The sequence below is a fragment of the Ceratotherium simum genome, chromosome 15 (assembly GCF_057802395.1).
Source record: "Ceratotherium simum simum isolate JZ-2026a chromosome 15, ASM5780239v1, whole genome shotgun sequence".
Classification (NCBI taxonomy): domain Eukaryota; kingdom Metazoa; phylum Chordata; class Mammalia; order Perissodactyla; family Rhinocerotidae; genus Ceratotherium; species Ceratotherium simum.
The window spans coordinates 3,744,957-3,766,703 of record NC_141914.1 but is presented as its reverse complement, the minus strand read 5'-3'; the positions used below and the strand labels follow the sequence as shown (position 1 = coordinate 3,766,703).

Here is a 21,747-nt window from a genome sequence, read left to right as displayed (position 1 = left end):
ACACACCCAGAAAGAATGTTAGCTAAATATCTGGGTACCGCGTGACCCAGTCAAGTCGACATATGAAATGAACTGTCACAAATCCACCCCTTATCAGCTTGGCACCCATACGCATCTCCTTAAAAGAAATTTAATCTCAAAATAAAGACAATAACAGAAGAGGAGGTAAAGTACTTGAGTGATGTTTACTCTTCTTCTTGATATCCAGTAACTTAAATACTATGATGTAAAAATAGTCTTGATTTTTGACTGGTCACGTGGTCGTCACTGGTATTTATAACTACCTTCTTCCACTACCCATTCTGTATTCCCTTTTGCCTTCAGCAAGCACCATACTGGTCATGGTTCTTTACCCGGTGAGGTGACCCAAGTCTTCATCCCTGAAGGGTCCAGGCCATTAGTAGTCCTGCCCAGATTGGGCTGTTGTAGTTTTCCATTTCCTCATTTTTGGAACAGAGGGCATCATAATTTATTCCAGCTTTTGGTTTTTCCCATTGTGGCCAATAGTCTTTCCAGGTGAAAGTACTTTGATTCTATCAAATGTATCATTTTTATCTTTTTGCTCTTCTATGGCATGTACCTTTGTCGTCTGTTGGCAGTTAGTCCTGGCCCACCATGAAGCGCTGTCACATTTTATGGAGTGCCTGCAGAACAGAGACCACAGCCCATCTGTGCTTTGTGAAGACACACACATGCTGAAGGAACAGCACTGACCCCCAGGGGCGGATAAATATCAGTTCTAAGTACGCTGGTAGCTCCAATCTTATGTAAACTCTTACACTGGTTACTCCACTAAAAGGAAATAAAATTCATTTGCTGGATTCTTATTTGGCTGCCAGCTTACTATGTTATAGATCCTCATGGTGTTTTAAAACAATACGAAAAACAAATATTAAAAAATATTCAGTCCAACTGAGCACCTCAATTAGGAGTTGGCTCCCAGGGTATGAATGGAGGAGAAAAGAAAAAGGGAACAATCTAGAAAAATCCACTGGGGCACACGATCCAGATATCTCCTCCGTGTCCCTGAAGCACAGGGAACATCTCTGAATGCTGCACAGCACAGCCAGTTCTGCTGCCTGCTGTGGCTGCTTGTCTGTCTTTATTGTTGTCCCTTCTTTTCCTTCCTGAGGGAGCTCTCCTGCTGCTCATTTTCCAAGGAGATACTTGCACAAGGAATCTTAAATCTCATCTATGGGTTTCCTGAATGTCTCACTTAGCTCTATCCAGGAGAGACCACGTGGACTCTTGGTGTCAGGGAGCTGCAGCTGGGTCTCAGGTCAGTCTTTATCAAGGTCACCATGCACAGCGTGCAGAGCATTGGACCAGCTGCTGAGGGAAGGGCTGTCAGCATTTCACACATGGAGAGATAAACCAGAAGAAAAATCATACCAATTCATAATAACTATTAAATGAGTTATTATTTGTGAGATGCTTAGGAGAGTGCCTGCCACAGAGTAAGTGTTGGATGAAAGTAAAACAAATCAATTTAGAGGAGACAAGTGGGGCTGCTAGCATCTGAGTTGCAAAGAGGCTTTATGGATGCGGTAGTGGGTTGATTAGTGTCCCCCCAAAATTCATGTCCACTTAGAACCTCAAGATGTGATTTTATTTGGAATAAGGGTCTTTGCAGATGTAATTAGGGTAAGGGTTGAGATGAAATCATCCTGGATTAGGGTGGGCCCTGGATCCAATGAAAAGTATAAGAGAGAGAAGAGGAGAAACACAGGGAGAAAGCAACGTGCAGACGGAGGCAGAGATTAGAGTGAGGCTTCAACATCGCCAGGAAATGCTGGCAACCATCAGGGGAGAGGTGGGAAATGTTTCTCTCCCAGATCCTCCAGAAGGAGCCAACTCTGCCAACACCTTGATTGTGACCTTTGAGAGAATAAATTTCTGTTGTTTTAAGCCACGCACTTTGTGGAATTTGTTGTGGCAGCCCTAGAAAACGAATACAGATTTCTGTCTTCAGTCTGTACAAATTCTGTGCTTGTTAGGTCATAGACGAATACAAACAAGTTTTGTTCTGGAAGAGTGGGTTGAAAGGGTGTGTCTGTTTACAAATATTCTTGTGACCTGAATCCAGACAGACTCGTGTATGCCAAGAATATGCAGTGAACACACACTCCAGTCTAATAATAGATGCATTTTGGGTTGTCTGGCAACCCACACATTTCTCTGAAAACAACCTTCGTGAACCCTGACAGCCGTATTTATGATGTGTAACCTTGCTTCCTCCCATAGCCATAGCTGTTTGTCCCTTGGGGCAAGGGACCCGTGACTTCTTAGGCTAACTGAAGTCTCTCTCCTAGTACTTTGGATTTGGCATTCAAAGGCAGGGGTCAGTTTTTGCTGGTTACATAAATGAAGGACATGTCAAGGTGAGAGGACTCAGTGGGCCACGTGAGAACCTGCAAAGGGAAAAAGAATGAAGCAGACATAGAGATAGAGACAGAATCAAAGGCTATATAGCACTAGAGGACCAAGAGATAGGGGCTGAGGGATGATCTGCCTGGGTTTCTAACTCAAATCAGAGGCTCCCCTAACTGATTCACTTCCACTGGGAGGCAGTTAGAGGGCAGAGGGTAAGGTGCGGGCGCTGGAGCCAGAGCGCCTTGGCTGAGTGACTTAACCTCTCGGTTTCCTCACTGTAGTTGGGACTGATCACAGCACCTCCATCAAAGAGCCGTTCCTTGGATTAAAGGTAGGAGAGTTTACGATGAGTTAAAGGAAATAAGTGCATTGATGGGAAGCACTTAGGAGGGTATAGCACATGCGCTCAGGAGGGTTGGCTGTTGCTGTTGTTACACCCTCCCCCCAGAATGACTTTTCAGATGTGTCCTGCTTCCAGCATCACCTATGCCTATTAGTGAGCCTCTCACTGAAGTTGCTTTTCCATATGTGTTTATACTTTCAGCTTCGCAGTAGATCAACTTACCGTGACAAGGAGTAAACACCGGCCACAGCACACAAAGGTTGTTTTCCCCTTCCTGACAGTATTTTAAGTCAACAAGCATCCTAAAACACAAAGTAGATAGTAAAAAGCTACTTTGCTTCTAGGTATATTTATTGTGGGTGTGTTTGCTCACACCTAGCTGTTCTCTTTCTTTGCACATAGTCAGCACAGTCTTATTTTATTACATCAGTGTGTAAGACAAGTCATAGTGCCTACTCTGGTTTCAACAGAAATATTGTGTAAGAAAAGAAAACAATGATATTTTAAATCCTTGTTACCTGGGAGGTAAGCAAGAGTTTGAGCTCGTTGGCTTAGGAGGAAGGCAGAATTCCTATTCGAGAAAGAGTTGCACATCTGTTTAGGAATATATGTGGACAAAGTTTGGCCCTCTGGGTCAGGTTCAGATAAAGAAGAGTTTAGTGCTTTGCATATTAAAGAAACTACAATCCTTAGTTTCTTCCTAAGTGAATGCTGGAGATCCGAATGCTGAGATGCTGGATAAATCCTGGGACGGAGAGCCATGAACCCACAATACCCTGGCTGGCCCTGAAGAGAAACGGCTAGAGATGTCAGGACGGCTGGGAGGCTTTGGGGCAGGGACACAGCTATTCTATTTTAAATTATTGCCTTTTTTGTGCTTTGTTGTAGTTCCCATTCATTACCCCCAAATCTTCAGTGCAATCTGTTATGCACTGGTATTCAGGCACCAGACGGAGCTGGTTCAAGCCAAACAGTGATGGCAGCTGCCCGGGCTACACAGGAAGCTGTCTTGACACAAATGTTGTGTGAGAGCCTCTCAATCTGATGTAAAAGCTGGAGACATCAGGGACATCTGTGTTTTGGCTGTTTTTTTAGGCCTTTTTTGGAAACCTGTCTGTCCTTTAGAAACTCCAGGCAGAAAAGAACACTCAAATTGCCCAGTAGCCCACTCACTGGTAGCAATCTGGATTTAAGGGAAACAAGACACCAGACATCCTTGGGCCCAGTGATAACTGTAGGAACTCGAAGAGGACTAATGACTAGTTCTGCGAACTCTGACGTCTCAGTAAGCACAATGGGGCAAATATTACTGCGATGACTATTACAATGAGCTCTGTGAAGGAAAGGCGGAGACCTGGTCAAAAAATGCAGGTGCCAGTATCAGCGTCTGGAGGCTGTAATAAATTGGCCTTCCCCTGTCCTGATCCAGATGTTAGGGAAATAAAATTGCCCTTTAAAAGCAATGATGTTTTTAAAAAAGTTATTATTGAAAAGCATACAGAATAGTGTAATAAACCCCCAAGGACCCCATCACCAGTTTCAACAATAACCAATCTTGTTTCATCTTTACCCCATTCTCTTTCTCCTTTTTAACTTTTTCATTTCATCCATAGATAGTTTAGTTTGTATCTCCAAAAGGTAATGATTCTTATTTTATATATAGCCATAATATAGTGATCACACCTAAAAATTGATAATAATTCCTTAATATCATGAGTCCATCAGTATTCAAATTTCACTGGTTGTCTCATAATGTTTATTATTTAAAAATTTTTTAAATTTGGTTTAATCAGGATCAAACAGAGGCCACAGTGCTCTTTCCTTTCTTTCCATGTAATTCATTTATTGAAGGACCTGGGGCATTTGCCCTGTAGCTTCCCACATTCTGCATTTTGTTGATTGCATCTCAGTTGTGTTGTTCAATAGATCCTTCTCTCCTGTATTTCCCATTGGTGGCAGTTAAATCTTGAGATTTGACATGATGTAGTTTCACCTTTTTTTCTTTTCAAAATTACTTTGTAAGTAGTAGTGTGTAATTTCATCCGGAGGCACAAAACGCCTGATTAGTTTTAATAGCAGCCATTGATGATCATTGCCTAATCATTTTTAAGGATTGGCAAAATGGTAAATTTCACACTATTTCTAGAGCGAGAAACTTTCCCTAACTATTTGGCTATTCTAAGGTAGATCATATAGGAAAGACAGGTTAATTTTATTTATTTATTTTTCCCCCAAAGCCCTAGTAGATAGTTGTATGTCATAGCTGCACATCCGTCTAGTTGCTGTATGTGGGACACGGCCTCAGCATGGCCGGAGAAGCGGTGTGTCGGTGCGTGCCCGGGATCCGAACCCGGGCCGCCAGCAGTGGAGCATGCGCATTTAACCTCTAAGCCACGGGGCCGGCCCAGGAAAGACAGGTTAAATCCTTGATTCTTTGCTTTAACAGTTCTCAGAGTTATGAGTTAAGCTCCCTACTGTCTCCTGAACGTGACCACTGTTTTTTTTTAGTATTATTTGTGATAGTATATCATAGTTATTTATTATTATTATTAATATTTTACTCATAAATTCAAGCATATTTGGTATGTTTCAATCCATTGCAGTTATTTTTCTCATGAAAGTGTCTCTCCTTACCCAAAGGAAGCCTCTTCAAGTTGGTTCTGAGTTCTTTTTGTTATCCTTGCTTTCTAATATGATAATGTGTTTCAGGATTATTTAATGTATTTCCTGACTCAGAACTACTAGCAGCCATTTCTCAAAGGATCCCTTGTTTCTTTTAGTGACACATGGTATTTAGAGACCAAAATGAGGGTGCAGGGGTGCTCATTGCTACTTGTTTCCAGGTCTTTTCAATGGACAGTTAGGAATTTTTTAAAAAGATAAATATATCATGAGCTAATTTTGATATTCATAATTAAATATTTATGGATATTTATTTTACCTCATTGATTCTACATTTGTATCTCCTTTATCTCACACAGGAAATCCCAGTTCTCAGGAATACCAACATAATTACCTATTTCTTTTATCACATTACACACAGACAGCAGTGTCAGAATAAGAGCAACACCATCAGCTACTGCGCTGCAAGGGTCATTGTTCTAAACTGCAAATCTGATCAAGTCGTATCTCTGCCTAAACTTCTTGTTCTGCCATCCGCTGAAGAACAAAACCCAAGCATGTTAACATGCCATAAAAGGCACTTCATGATCTGACCCTATACTATTGGCTAAGCCTGAAAGGCTCTGTTCCTCCTTCGCATCCTGCTGAACTCTGAGTCATCCATCCATGGCCAGATCACAAGCTTTTTTATGCCGTGTCCCCCTACCCTGGCACAAATGGTCATTTTTTCTCTGTGTTCTTCTCTGCCTCATGCAGGCTCTTATTGGTGCATTTAACAAACTGAATTCTAATTGTTTACATATATGTGTGTTCTCTATTAGACTGTGCACATCATGATGGCAAGGCTCATTCAATTTTGTATTCCCAGCATCTAAGTTAAGTCCATGATAAATAGAAGGCGCTCAATAAATACTTGTTTAACTGACCTGATTTAGTATGACTGAAGAGATACAGAATCCAGCAATTTTGTTTTCTGATGTTTAAGAATCTCTTTGCAGTTATTTTAAGAGCCTTATTTTCTGCTGGTAATATCACACAGCTAGGAATTAAACAGAGACACAGAGAAACTATTTGCAAAGTCAAAATTGCTCTCGTATCTTTCAGGATTAAGGTAAATACAAAATAATGGTACCAATAACGTCTGTGAGCACCAGCAAACCTCTCGGCAGTGACCCAGCCGTCCACTCTCTAACACTAACAGGCAGGAAGCTGGAGGGTGGTCAGTATCTGTGTGTTGCCCTTCTGGTAGATTGCATTTGTGATATTCCCTCTAATCAGGCTCAGTTGTGCCCCACAGAGGACAAAGGCAGAGAGTAAAGTTGTTCTCCGTTATTCTTTTCTAACAGTTTTAAACATTTGCTTTTCACAGTCATCAGGGAACTGCAAATGAAAACTACAGTAGGATGCACCACACACCCACTAGAATAGCTAAAATTAAAATGCTTTTTCACAGTCTTCACAGCCCACGTCCAAGTATTCCTCATGTGTTAATGATTGTGCTTCATTTCCCCTCCTTTTCTCTAACGGCACCTATATAGATGCCACGCTAGTTCTCTCGCCCACCCTCCTTCTTCTTTTGTATTTCTGTTGTTTGGGGATTTCTGGATCGTCTATTTGCTAGAGTTTCCTGTAGGTGAGAAGGGGCCAGGAGAGAAATCCAGACTCAGCGATTTTGATTTTTTTCTAATGCTATATCTCTCCTTTCTGTAGTCACAAAATCAACTGGCTTCTTCCAATCTAGTTTGTCTTCATGATTCTTTATGAACTCTTGCCTTTTGCATTTATGGACCTAATGGTTCCAGGAGGGCCTTCTGCCAGCTCAGTGCTATTCCTGAATCCTCTTTAGCAGACAAAGGATATGGTTTGTGCATCCAGAGATATTGCTCACATTTAGGAAGCAAACATTTTAGTGTGCACGCTTTATGATATCTACCAGTACTGGGTTCCCTTTCCTCCATTCTCTTCCTTTGTGTATCCTGAATGATAACAGTTTTTGGCATCTGAAGTCAGCAGTTTCAGTTCAGGAAATGACAGCAGTGCTGCAGGTATTTCTGAGAAGAACAGGATGCCCAGAACAGTCCTAGAAATGGCAGCTGTCAGAAATCAACAGTAAATATTCTCTCCCTAAAGGATGGGGCCCCAGCATCAGTGAGAACTGCTGTGGTCAAAGTGGGTGGGTGCAAAGGGAGAGCTGGAGACAGAAGGTTTAGAATGTGCTTGGGTGAGGAGCCACATCGAGGTGGCAGGTTCAAGACAACAGCGCTTCTAAAAGAGAGGGGGGTTAAGAAGTGGGAATTAGGAGCAGGACCGTGGTGAAGGCGCTTCTTCACCAGAGCTGGTGAAGATACCATAGAAGCTTGGAACTGACGCAGGAGCCTTTGTGAATCAAATTAAGACCTGAAACTGGGGTGAGGCTCAGTGCCAGAAGTGGCATTTATTATAGCAATAGAAGAGCAACAGAATATTGAGCTGGGAAACTGGCAAAGCCACCCCTTCCCTCACTCCAAAACATCCTTCTTCTAATTGAGAAAAATCCAACTCATTCAAATATGATATGCAAAGTAATTGTGCAACTAGAACATCCAAGAAAGCTACTCTAGGAAAACAAAAGGGCAAAAAAAAAAAGAACTGAAAATACATTCAAAACTTCCCAGCAGACTAAGAACACTCACTAGGAAAATATTGCACCAAAGCAGAGGAAAACGGTAACACAACATCCCAATATGAAAAAAGGGGAGGGTAAAATCGTGATGTAATTGCATGTAGGAAAGAAGGCAATAAAAAAAAATATGGGAATTCAGGGAAGACATGGGCCAACGAAGGGAAGGTGATGGTCAGTCAATAGGAGGTTGTGAAATGATAACTAGTAAAACTTAGGAAAGAAATAGAAGAAACAGACAGAATCATTTCATAAATAAAGACTAAATTATAAAGGGTATAATGGGAAATAAATACTATAGAAAGCATAGCAGGACACAGAGAGTATTTACATGGGAAAAGTGAAGAAAGTGAAAGAGAAATAAGCAAAAAGATTTTTTTTGGAGCAAGATGAGCCCTGAGCTAACATCCGTGCCCATCTTCCTCTACTTTATATGTGGGACACCTACCACAGCATGGCTTGGTGTGCAGTGCGTATGTCCACACCCAAGATCTGAACCTGCGAACCCCGGGCCGCCAAAGTGGAGCCTGTGAATCCAACCACTACACCACTGGGCCAGCCCCGCAAAAAGATTTTTTAAGAAAGAGAGAGAAAATGAAAGTTATAAAAGATAGGCAAAAATGATCCAAAATATTAATTGGAGTTCTTCCTGTTGGAGGAATACCAAAAGAATGGAGTAAAGCAAACATTAGAAAATGTTCTGAAATAAGACTTGAGCTTATATATTAAAAGGCACATCCACGATATGAGAAAACTGACCCAGAATGATCAATACTAAGACATATCCTACTAACACATATCCCACCAACTCTAGATGCATCCTGCTAACACTAGTAGCAAACTTTGGGCATCTGGGCAAAAACATTGTGTCATTTGTAAGGGAAAGAAAACCAAGTTGGCACAGCTCAGTCAACGCTAGCGGAAATGGAAAAATACCTGTCAGATACTTAAGGAAAGCAAGTTTAAGCCAACTCAGGGAATACTGTCCACGTTAGGCCTTACTGAATGAAGCATCTCCCAGAGAATAAAATTCACCCAACCAAAAGATGATCACGGAGACTTCAGCAAAAGGACTGAGAGTGAACATTGAACATATTTAACAATAGAACTAGGACTAAAACAAGAACTAACATAAGGGTTACCAAATAAAATGTAAATATGAACATTGTATTTATATAAACTACCACTATGGAGACTGTTATTTTAAAAATTATAGTTCTATGATGTTTTTATTTTAGTGACTGCCTTTACAATTAGACTTTTATATAATACCCTTAGAACTCCCTTTCTTCAGACAGTATCTATTGATTCCTGTTATGAGCATCAAGTGAATTAGCTTGTAACTTCCTCCTCTCTTTTCCCCAGCTTTCTCTACCCAATTTTAGGCAGTATCATTGCTTGTTATAGGCTAAATTGTGTCCTCCCAAAATTCATGAGGTAGGTATATGCCTAGTTTTACAAGAAAATGCCATCCCTTTTCCCAGAGTGGTTGCTCAACTTTACATTCTCACCAACAGTGTGTGAGAGCTTCGGTTGTTTCATTGACTTGCCAGCATATGGTGCTGACAGCCATTTTAATTTTAGCCATTCTGAAGAGTGTGCAGTGAGTGGTATCCCATTGTGGCTTTGGTTTGTATTTCCCAACGACTAATGATGTTAAGCAAGTTTTCTGTATGTTCCCATTTTTTCCTTATGATTGAAGCTTATTCTTTAGTAACTAAATTGTCAAAGCCTGGGATTATGATCAAAATTGCGTATACATTGATTTGGGAGGTGTCACAATTTTCCTTTTTAGCCTTTCTCTCCTATTTCCATTATTCAAAGTTTTTCTCTCTTTCAGGAAGCATTTTTATTTTATATCATATAGGTTCCAAGCTAGTGTTGTTAGGATTATTCCTAGATATTCTATATATTTGTGGATATTATAAACAAGATATCTTTTAAAAAATGTTTTCTGTTTATTGATGCTGTGTAGAAAAGGTTGACTTGTAGATGTTTATCCTGTATCCAGTAACATTATTGAACTTTCTTGTAAATTATAATAGTTTTTCAGTTCTACTTACAATCATATCACACTAAATATCTTTTTCGAACAGATATATCTTCTTTTCCTTCTGCTTTTCTATTGCATTGTCTAGAATAGTAGCTCTCAAGCTGGGTGATTTTGCCTCTCAAGAGACGTTTAGCAATTTCTGGAAACAGTTTTGATTGTCATATCTGGAGGAGGTACTATCTAGTAGGTATAGGCCAGGAATGCTGCTAGACATCCTACAGTGCATAGGAAAAAGCCCCACCACAGAGTCATCAGGCTCAAAGTGTCAATAGCGCTGAGGTTGAGAAACCCTGCTTGAGAACTTCCAGAAAAACAATAAGTAGTGTTGAGGATAAAGCAATCTTGTTTTATGCCTGATTTTAATGTGAATGTCTAACATTCATTAATAAGTATAAAATTGGATATAAATTAGTAATTATAAAAGTGGGAATTTATTCAAGCATGCTTTCTTAACTAGTTAATTCTCCAGTGGTGAGTTGTAGAAAAGGTGTGAAGAGGTAGGTAAAGAAGTCAGCTCTGTGGCTGACCGGGGCATGCCCTTCCCCACTAGGATTACTAAAGTACTCTACGAGGTTAGTTAACATCAGCGAGGCTACATTGGACCTTCATGTAGAAGCCCATGCCCCTATATTTTGCAATTAAAACAATGATATTGTTCAGAGAAGGTCCTCTTTGGGGTAAAAATCTTCTGTGAGCTTAACGTTTGTATGTCTGAATAGGTCTATTTCGCCGTAACTGTTATTAATTTTTCCCCCTCAGCCTTCCGAAGATGTTTTCCAATTTTATCTTTGCATCTAATATTGATAGGGAAGCTGTTATTAATGACAGTTTTCATTCTTTTAAGTGACGTCTTTCATGGGGAGCTTTTCCATCCTCATGCTCTAAAATTTCACTACAGTGGGTCTCTCAATTTCTCTTTCCTTCTGGAGCTCTAATTAGATCTTGTATTGAAACTTCATGTCTTAACATTTTAAATACCATTTCTTTATTCCTTTGGCTGAGAATATCTTCGTTACTTCTAGATCACTTGTTTGATTAGCTGTGTTTATTTGAATATTCAGCCTATTTGTTAACTTGAATTTTTTCCGAGATACCTAATTGATTCCTTCTTATGACCACTTGTTCTTATTTCAAAAAGGATACTAAATTGTGAAGTTAAATGTTTTAAGATTGTCTCAATTTCAGTGATATGTTTTCTTATTGTAAGTGCTTCTGTTATGTATTGGCTTTCCTTAAGTTTCAGAAGTGGCACTATTACACTAACAGAATACATAATCTGAGTGGATGCTGTTCTAGATACTTTATTAACCTATTTAATCCTCTTGTCAACTTTATGAACTAAGTACTATTAACCCCACTTTAAACATGACTGAGTCAATGAGGTAAAAAACTTACTGAAGGCCATGGAGCTAGTAAGTTTTGGAGCCAGGTCACAACCCTAGAGGCCTTGTTCTTCCCAGGTGGTACTAGCCACATGAGGCCCTTGGGTCTGCCCCAAGCTTGCAGGCTCAGTATTTGCTCTGGAAAGCAATTACCCCAATAGCTGCTAGTTGGCCCACAGTGGAGGGGCTAGAGGCGTCCACACACTTGTCTGCAGCATCTTGGTTCTCTGTGGGCCCTCCTGTTCCCTAGGTTGCAGCTGGGTTGCAGCTGCCTGTCCACTGTACATCTTTCGGGTGGGAACCACACTTTCTAGACCAAGAGCTTTCATTTTCAAGTTTATCTTTGCATTTAGTTAGAAAACCCTACTATTTTGTAAACCTAAAATATGTATGCAAGTTGTGGGGGAGGGTGGCATTAGTGAGACCTAACGTTTACTACTTAATTTCTACTATATCCACGTGGACTGATTGAATCTACCAAATCCTCACTCTGCATCTGGGCGTTGCTAGGACTATGGGGGAGGACTTTTTTTTTTTTTTTAAGCCTAATGCACCCACTGTTCCTCAGGAAGCTTTCACCAAACTTACATTGATGGAGCTAACACTTCTTGTGCTCCAATACCAATCTCTTTACACATAATTATAATGCAAAACGGATTTATTTGTAGGCACAACAATGATTAGGATACTGGACGAAAAGGAAAGTAGTCTTCCGTCAAATGGAGAAGATAAGATTCTTAAGTAGCTGACTTTGGGTCCTACTACCACAGGAAGACTTGCTGGGTTGCCTTCAGAAGTTAAGCCTCTCTACCTGATGCTTCCGCAGGCTTTTCAGACAGGCTTTCCTCCTGGGCCAGCGTTTCTAATTCTTTCTGATAGCCAACCTGGTTTTCCAGATAGCGTATGTTTCTCTTCTGTTTATCCAGGAACCTTCCCAGAAAGTGTAAGAGCTACAGAAATAAAACAGGGAAGGACTCATATTAAGGATCTTGTTTGCAACAGGAGGCAATCTAAGATCTTGCTACGCAAATTATAGCCCATGGAGCAGCAGTCCTGGGAGCTTGTCAGAAATGCAGCATCTCAAGTCCCACCGCAGATCTACTAAATCAGAATCTGCATTTAAGAAGGGACTAGGTGATTCATGTGCATATAGAAGGTCAAAGAGCGTTGATCTAAGACATTCAGGACTCCAGGTGAACACAAATACCTGCTTTCAATAAGTATGAGTGTTAGGGCATCTCACCAAAAGTACAGAATAATTTAAATAATAAGCTACTACTGCAATGGTTTCCACCCTGTTTATTTGAATCACACGGAAGTTGAGTAGGCACCCAGACCCCATTCCCCAAAACTTAGATTTAAGTGGTTTGGCATAAGGCTCGGGCATTTGTACCTCTTCAGAACCCTTCAGTGAGTCCAATATGCCTTTAGGGTTGCTAACTTTTGTACTAGGGTATTTTCTTCATTTTGACTTCCTGAGAAGCTAGAGGGTTGGTGAGAAAGAAGCTACCACTGCAAGGGCAAGTATTTGCCATTAACCAGCAAAATTTCAAGAAAGTCTATAGGATAATAGGTCACCGCTGACATTCACTTTTGCAAGGACAGTCTAGGACTGTGGTTCTCAAAGTGTGGCCCCTGGCCAGCAGCCTCATCACCTGGGAGCTTGTTAGAAATGCAAATTATCGGACACCACGTGAAACCAATTGAGTCAGAAACTCAAAATGAGTGGGACCCAGCTGTTCGTTTCAGTAAGCCCTCTAGCTGATTCTGCTACCCATGAAAATTTAAGGACTTCTGGTCTAGGAGATTTACAAGCCAGCAAGAGAAGTTATTTTTAATTATCCAGAGTACATTATTCTTGGAAAGTCTTCTTCACCTTGTGTTGAGTTGCATTCCTCCTTGCTGGGGCACCTACTCCTCCCGTCTCCAACCTACTCCCAGAAATAAGTTCATACACTTCCTTGGGGGGAAACAAGCACATGGTGGATGATCTTCTGCCTTGTATCCATTTCCCAGAAGCAGTCATAATCCAGAAGTGGAAGATGACACTGCTTTTAGAACCAGTGAAGTTCTACTTACATCACTGTCATGTTTCTCAGAAGCTAGGATCTTCAGGTCTTGCAGGAGCTTGTTTAACGTGTTCTCCAACTCCAAAGCAGACTCCAGAGCTTGGACTCCAGTTCCCCAGTTATCTATATCAGGCCTCTGTTGGAGAGAACAGAGGAGTCAGTTTCCCATCTCAGGCAAGCTTTGTTGCTTCCTGCTTCCTCTGTAGGATTATGATGACATTTGCACAGGCCAATAGTTTCCAAACTTTGTGGCACAATGAAATCAGTGGGAAGCCTTAAAGTACTGATGTCTGGCTTTCAACTACAGACATTCTGACTTAGTTGGTGTGGATGCAACCTCGGCATCAGGATTTTTATAAGCTCCCCAGATGATTTTAATGTGCCAGAAAGCATGGGTACTGCTAGCACAGTTATACACATTATCCCATTAGCTTTGAAATTTCATGATGGTAGTTCAGTACTGTTACTACCAGACATTCAGTTCTCTTTATAAAGCTGGAGTTAGAAGAACCCCTCAGATAAGTAGGGAGGTTTCTAGATATTTCTAGATGTAAACGCCAACTAAGGTTCAGATTGCTCTTTCGGAATGTCTGTCCTAGACAAAGAGTTTTACTGCATTGAAGAGACAGCCATATTACATACCTGAATGTGCTCTGAATTAGACTAAAGCTCTGGTATAGAATGCTAACTGCTCTAGGAAGAGGCCATTAGAGTAGAGCTTCTCAAACTCTACAGAGCATTAGAATCATCTGGAGAGCTTGTTAAGCTACAGCTCCTTGGGCCCCGCCCCTGGAGAACCTGATTCAGTTAGTCTGGGTGGGGTCCATGAATTTGTGTTTCTAATGAGTTCTCAGGTGATGCTGGTGCTGCTGATCCAGAGACCACACTTTGTGTGGCTCACTGAGAGAAGCCAAACACGCATTTAGTGGGTAAGATTTACTCAAAATGATATGAAGAGGCTACAAAGAAGACACATGCTTGCCCTCAAAGTCCTTTGCTATACTCTCATGTAGGAACATGAGGAACATGTTAGGTAGCAACTAATAATTCAGTTCTCTAGACCCAGCACAGGCCCCATGGAGATCATCGTCAAGTTCCATAGTCACCTTAATCACGGGAAGGCAGATTTTACTCTCACGTTTCCTTAGATATTTTAGGAACTGCTTTGCATGTTCCCTCTTCACCTCAGCCTGGTCCTCGAAGAATGTGGCAAAAGGAGGTTCTCTTGTCTCTCCACTGTAGTAACAAGCCTAGAACGGGGTGAGAATGGGGGGAGACTGGAGTGAGAGAAGCTCATTTTTGAGACTGGAAATCTCACACGAACTCACTTTGTTGTCACTGTAGTTTCCCTAAAGAGGACTTCTTCATTCAGTCTGGGGTCCCTGGTTTGTCCTTTGACTTCTAGAAGGCCTGGGCTATCTTCCTGAACCCAGGCTACCTCAGAGAAGTCACCCAGATTCTAACACGCTGTTGCCTAATTTCTGGCTATTATGGCCTCTTTAAGGGTGAGATTTGTGAGCCTCACATGCTAGCACACATATCCAGTAATTATGTGGACACCTGGCAGAGGCCCAGCATACATTACATGACATTTTAAAGTCAGTCTATTTCATCAATCCTAACACATCTACATTAACTCTAAAATGGCATATGGATGAAAAATTACTTATTCAGTCTGCCACCAGTGTTTGATGCCCATATAGTTTTGGGAACCTGCTAGAAGGAACTGTGATTCTCCCTATCATAGCCCATAGTTTGCAATCACAGCTTTAAATCATTGGGCCATAGAGCAGCAAAATCCCAGCCACCAAGTTGCCGTTTTATCCAGTATCAAACCACAAACATAGCCATAACCACCATTGCCGAGGATGTAGAAGGCATATCATCACCCAGATCAGAGCTGAAGACTCCCCCAGGCGGCTCAAGGACGCATACTGACCATAGACAAATAAGCATCACTGACGTGCAGCTCATGAGATGCTATGCGATTAACAGCGACCCTACACTCCTCAGAGAGGACGTTGTAGACCTGGGCTGCCATCTCAGCTGCAGGGAAAATCAGGCGTAAAAGTGCTAGCTGTTGAGGTCAGGGACTTCTTAAATACTAATGGGCATATGGCCAGCCCACTTCCATCCAGCTGAAAACTAGATGAAATTCCACCCAGCTGAGATTAATGGCTACTAATCTGCCAATGAGGACATTGTTTCTACATGAAAGAACCAACCTGATCAGAGAAAAAGGTGAAAAGAAAAGTTAATCCTCCCAACTATCGGGCCTGTGTTCCTTATTCTCCCTCACATTCTCTCTGACTATGATTTGAGAAGGCTGATAAACTTCCGGAATAGGGAAGCAGTAACAGAGTAGATGCATTACCTTTAATTTTTTTCTTTCTTCAATAACTATTTATGGTACATCATGCTAGGTCCTTTGGGGAATCCAAATGACTGACTAAAATACATTCTTTGCCTTATAAGGGACATATCCTCCACCCCATAAGGCCTAAACACACATAACCGGTCTTAAGGCAGGATATGATGGGAGTTCTGAAGGGTCAAACCATATTTAGCTGAGGGGTTTAGGGCAGATTTCCTTGATAAATTGGCCTTGGAAGGTGGGTAAGAATGCAGAGAAATGGAAATGGAGGAGGGCGTTCTACCTGGAGAATGGGCACACACAGGCTGTAGGGACAAGATGTAATAGCGGTTTCTCCAAAATATAGTGGGACTGCTCCAGTTGGGAACCTTTTGGCTCCTTCCTCAAACTGTCTCCCCAAAGTCTCTACCTGGCCCAGCATCCTCCTTCTTTATTTACCTTCCTCTAGGGAAGAGATTATTTTACCTATTTTGGAATTCCCACAGCCCATAAAGGAGTCTTTTGTAAATAATAGGTGATGAATCAGCATTTTTAAATAAAAATATATTTTACACGAGCAGCTGTGTAAGATTTCCCCGTAAGTCTGGTGGATTCTTAGTTTGAGCCAAGCCACATCCAGTTGACTGAAACTGGCAGGCAGTTTCAGTAAAACTGGCGGGTCCCCAAAGTCTACCTCGACGAGGCAGCGAGGAGCGAGGGAGATTCCGGAGGGAGAGCTCATCTCGAGAAGGAACCAAGGATTCTAAGTTTGACCCAGGCACAAGAGAAGGTCATCAAAGGGAAGGGATCATTATTAAAAGTCCTATTATTTGTCGCTTGTGTTTTCTGACCCAAAACTGCCCTTGTCCCCAATTGAATTCATGCCTTTGTCCCAAGCAGGTGTTTAAGTCTGTGCTTCTCAAATCATAATCTGCATATGAATCACCTGGGGCTCTTGTTAAGCTGCAGATTCTCATTCATGGGGCCTGAGATTCTGCATTTCTAACAATTCTGCCAAATGCTGCTGGTCCGTGGACCACATTTTGGGGAGCGTGGGCTTAAGTACATTCCTGAAAAGCTATTTCAGTAAAAGTTCTGTAAGACTTGGGACACTCATGGCACTTGGGGAACCCTCTGCTGGGAGAGGAGAAGGGGCGCTCTTCTCCACGCACCCCTGCACTGCTTGACCCGGCAGAGCCTCCAGGACCTCCACAGCAGCATCCTGGGGAGGCAGAGCCCGGGTGCTTGGCAATATCTAGCCTGTGAAGGTTCGAGCAGGGGAAGAGGAGAGAAAACGGTAGCTGATGAAATAGTTAACGAGACAGTTAACTGGTTTTGCTCACAGTACATGTAAAACCTTATCTGAACTCCCAAAGGAATTTGGGGGAGCTTCTCAGGAGATCAGGATCCAATGTGAGCAGGTGGGGACAAGTGCCAACAGAATCTGGATTATTACTGTTCATATGACCCCATCTACAAGATTGCAAATCTGGAAGACAGAGACTTTACTTACTGGGGGATAATATGCGAGTCTGGATATTTCTGGGTGATCTATAAGATCTTTTCATGTAAACGTTCCGTGATTCTACCATCCATCTGGGCCAAAACACAGAACTGGATACATATGAGGAAAATGTTCCTGTTCTTGTGGGTTAAATATTATTAAGAAATATTGCTATCTAATCACTTAAAAACCACCTCACCAATGTATAGAAAAAAGAGAGGAGAGAGACACACCATCAACATCAGTAACTGTGTGTTGGTGTGGGAGCTTTACAGGTGATTTTTTCTTGTCTATTTTCCATATTTTTCAAACTTTTATAATAATATATATATAATCATGTACTTTCATTTTGAAAAAGGTAACTAACATACCTTTCTGGAGAATTAGTATGATGCCTCCCCCTAATGGAAGCTCCACATACATATTTATGAACATAGTGTTTTTTTCTAACTACAAATGTAATACATGATCATTATGACGTATTCCAAAATTAAAGAAATATATAATGTAGAAAGTGAAAGCCCATGGGTAACACTGTAGTTCCAATATATGTTTTTAAATCTAATTTGATCCATTATTGTGATGGATAATAATGGATGATCCATTATTATGATTTGATCTACTGTTAAATTTTGGTAACCTGATGAATCGACTTTTGAATTATGAGATGTGATCAGACTGGTTACGTAGCATCCATGCACCCTCTCCCCTGGAATGTTCTGGAAACACAAAGGCACCTTCCTTTTTTTTTTTTTAATTATACAACTCCTCTTAAATTTTTTTTTAACCTAATCCAAACTTTCTGTGCTTACAGGGTTACTTCACCTCATCATCTCTCTCACGATTAAGGAAGAAATGAGGGGCTCTATTCTGGACTTAATTCTAACCAAGAAATTCTTTTTGTTTGTTTTTTCTAGTTTTATTGAGAAGTAATTGACATACATCAATGTATAACTAAGGCATACAGCATGATGGTTTGATTTACATACACTGTGAAATGGTTACCACGATAGGTTCAGCAAACATCCATCATCTCATGTAAATACAATAAAAAGTAAAGAAAGAAGAAAAGAAAAAAGAAAAACAATTTCTCCTTGTGATGAAAACTCTTAGAATTAACTCTCTTAGCTTTCCTATATATCACACGGTAAGCTTAGCTATAGTCATCATGTTGTACATTACATCCCTGGTACTTGTTTATCTATAACTGGAAGTTTGTACTTGTTGACCCCCTTCTCCAGTTCTCCCCCTACCCCCCCACCATCCTCTGCCTCAGGTCACCACAAGTTTAATCTCTTTTTCTAAGAATTTTTTTTGTTTTAGATTTCACGTATAAGTGAGATCATATAGTATTTGTCTTTCTCTAACCAAAAATTCTTATCTTTAAAAATAAAATACTTTAGTAGAGCAGGTATTATTCTCTTTATTGTGTTCATTGTGCACAGGTTTCTCCCATTAGTTTAAAGGGGGCCTTCCTCACAAGGAAGGGGCCTAAATCTTTGTATCTCCCAGAGCCTTTAACACAGGGCCTTGCCCATAGAAAGCACTCAATAAATTATATTGACCTGAACAATTTGAAAGTAAAAGGAAACCCAGAAGTTTAAGGGTGTTGGTCGTCAAGGAAGAAACAATAGGCAGAGCCAGACAAATACTTTGCACTTTGGAAAAACAGATTTCAAAAGTTCCCAAAAATTATAGGGGAGGGAGAAGGCAGAGAATTCCATGTCAAGAGTCGTTAAAAGAGAAGACAGCATTTAACATAGTACTGGGCACTGACTGGGTCCTTAAAAAATGTTTATGGATCAAAGAGTGAATGAATGAAGTAATTTATCTAGAAAGCTCAATGGTAGGCCTTAAAAGCTAAGAATGTCATAAGTGATTCTGGTGAGAAAAAGAGAGAAGGCATCCACAGAAATCCATGTGCCTGCACACATATCCTGCAGTCTCTTCCTCCAGATTTAGCATGGCTGTCATATCCTCCAGAACACATTTCTGACTTTTACAGTCTGGCTTAGGTATCCCACCTTTGTGCTCCTTGGTTGCAGTAATTCCTTCCACACCTTTGTAACTGCTTGCTTACCTGTACACCTTCTCTACCAGTTCATGAGCTCCTTGAAGGCACTTACTGTGTCGTGACTTGGTATCACCATCCTCTAGCTCAGACCAGGACATAGCAGTTCATCAATAGATACCCATTCACTATGAACAAATAAGTAGATGGTGAAACATTTAAAGAACAAACACAAAAAGATGGAAGACAAGTACATGAGAAAAATGAAAATGTAAAGGAAATATCAGGAAATATAAACTTTCGTACGTTGGGGGTTATGAATATATATATATTTTGAAGCTAAGGCCAACAAAGAGCATTTTTGGGGAGAGAAGTACATAGTAGGCTTAGGAGAAGAGTTGTTGACCAAGCAGACAAGGTGGGGGGAGAGAGACTCACTCATGGGACAAAAAGTACAATGTTAGCCAAGGATGGAGAGAAAGCAGAACAACTGAAGTTGTATATCAAAATATTAACACAGAAATATACGTAGAATAGCAGGGAAGCAGGAAGTAGTGAGGAAGTGGAGTAGGAAATAAGAGTGCCTAGGTGGTTTGAATCAGGGCTCAGGTCCAGGTCTATGGGAATCTCATTCTGTGATTGAAATAATGACTTCTAGAAGTGACTGAGGATGCACTATGGGTAATAGTCACAGAATATTGGAGAGAAATGCCAAATACAACTAAGGACTTTTATATCTTAGAAAGATGCAGAAGTTTGCACTAGATGATAATATGGTTAGACTAATCAGCTTCTGAAAATCCATGGTGGCCATTTATTAGGTTGGGAACACCTTAGAGCATGTCTCTGGCGATATGTTACAAGGCATTGTACTCAACCATATCTTCTTTTCCTTTTATCTTTCCTAAGTCAATAATTTGGATGAATGGAGTTTTACAAGTTAATCAAGTTTACAATGTCACAAATCTGGAAGGAATAATTAACACACACAATGACAGACCCAGGGCCATCACAACTCAACAGATTAAACCAAATTGGCTGAGGCTAATATGATGAAATTAACTAACGATGAATATAAAATCCTATATTTCAGTTCAGTAAATCAATAACCCATAAACAGAAAGACGGAGATCATTTTAAACATTAATTCACGTGAAAAAGACTTAATTTTTCACATGCACCAATTTTTAATTGGTTGAATGTTGAATACGACCAAAGAGTTGACTGAAAAACAAATGCAATTCACTATTTTCCCCTCAGGCAGTTGAAGGCTTTCTTCACCATATGACTGACCTGTACCATTGCCGTGGATATTGTGCAGACAAGAGGGGGGGCTTTAGTTCTTGTTCTCAGTCCTGATGACTCCCTCCTCCTTAGCCTGGAGCCACTCCCCACAGCACTTACATGCTTCCTCGATCTCAGACCTGCGGGCCTCAGCCTGGTCAGCCAGCAGCTTTTGCTGGCCTTGTCGGCCTTCAACTAGTGGATGTATTCCATGAGAATCTGCTTGTTTTTGAACATGTTCCCTTCACATTCATGTACAGCCTGTGATACATGGGGTGGCGGTCAATCCTCTTAGATTCGCAGAACGCTCACACAGGTTACCTCCTCAGGCACTTGAGCACGGACAGTATCCTTTGGCTTGTGTACACCCATACGCCTGCCCTTACGGTGGGCCAAGATGTCTCTCCAGCATCGAGCCTCGGAGTGGACAGTCACAGGCTCCACAGTGATTAGCCCATCTTTGATCAGCTTCTGGATCCACTGATGGGAGTTGGCATTGGCGATTTCATTGGTCTCATTGAGGTCCAGCTGGACCTTCTTTCTGCAACACCAAAGGACGCTGGAGGTGAGCCTGTTCTGAAGCCTCATGGCTGCAGTTCGGCTTTCAATAAGCAATTTTAGTGACCAGATCACAGGAGATAACCAGTCTTGTTGTAACTGTGCAGTGACTCAGGTTCGCAGAGTCCACCCATCAAGCACACGCTTCCCTAGCACCTCCCAGAAGCAGCTGATCAGTGCTACAGGGTAATAAAGGTAACCGAGGATTTGAGGAGCTTTTTGTCTAACATCTTATCATGTTTGTGTTTAATGCTGGTGCCACATTTCTGAGCTATTGATGAACTGTAGCATAATCAGATGGAGAAGTTTATTTATTTCAATATTTGTGTTAGTAGGACTTAGAAATGCTTAAATGTTGGAGAAATTGATGGATAAAAATCCTTCACAGCAACCCTGCAAGGCCAGTGCCATATTCCTTCTTACAAAGGTGAAAAACAAAATCTAAGAGAGAGCAGGTCACTACCATCACACAGCTAGTTAGTGGCAGAATCTGGATTTGAACTCATCTCCAAAAGTTTAACTCCAAAAATCCAAGC

General features: G+C 41.1%; 1 long non-coding RNA gene and 1 pseudogene across 1 annotated transcript in view; one reads left to right on the top strand and one right to left on the bottom strand.

The window, feature by feature from the left end:
* The window catches only part of LOC147915102 (uncharacterized), a 51,445-nt gene that overhangs the window by 5,181 nt on the left and 24,517 nt on the right, over positions 1-21,747 (top strand). The window lies entirely within an intron of this gene.
* Positions 20,706-21,241, bottom strand: LOC101393251 (large ribosomal subunit protein eL19 pseudogene; annotated as a pseudogene).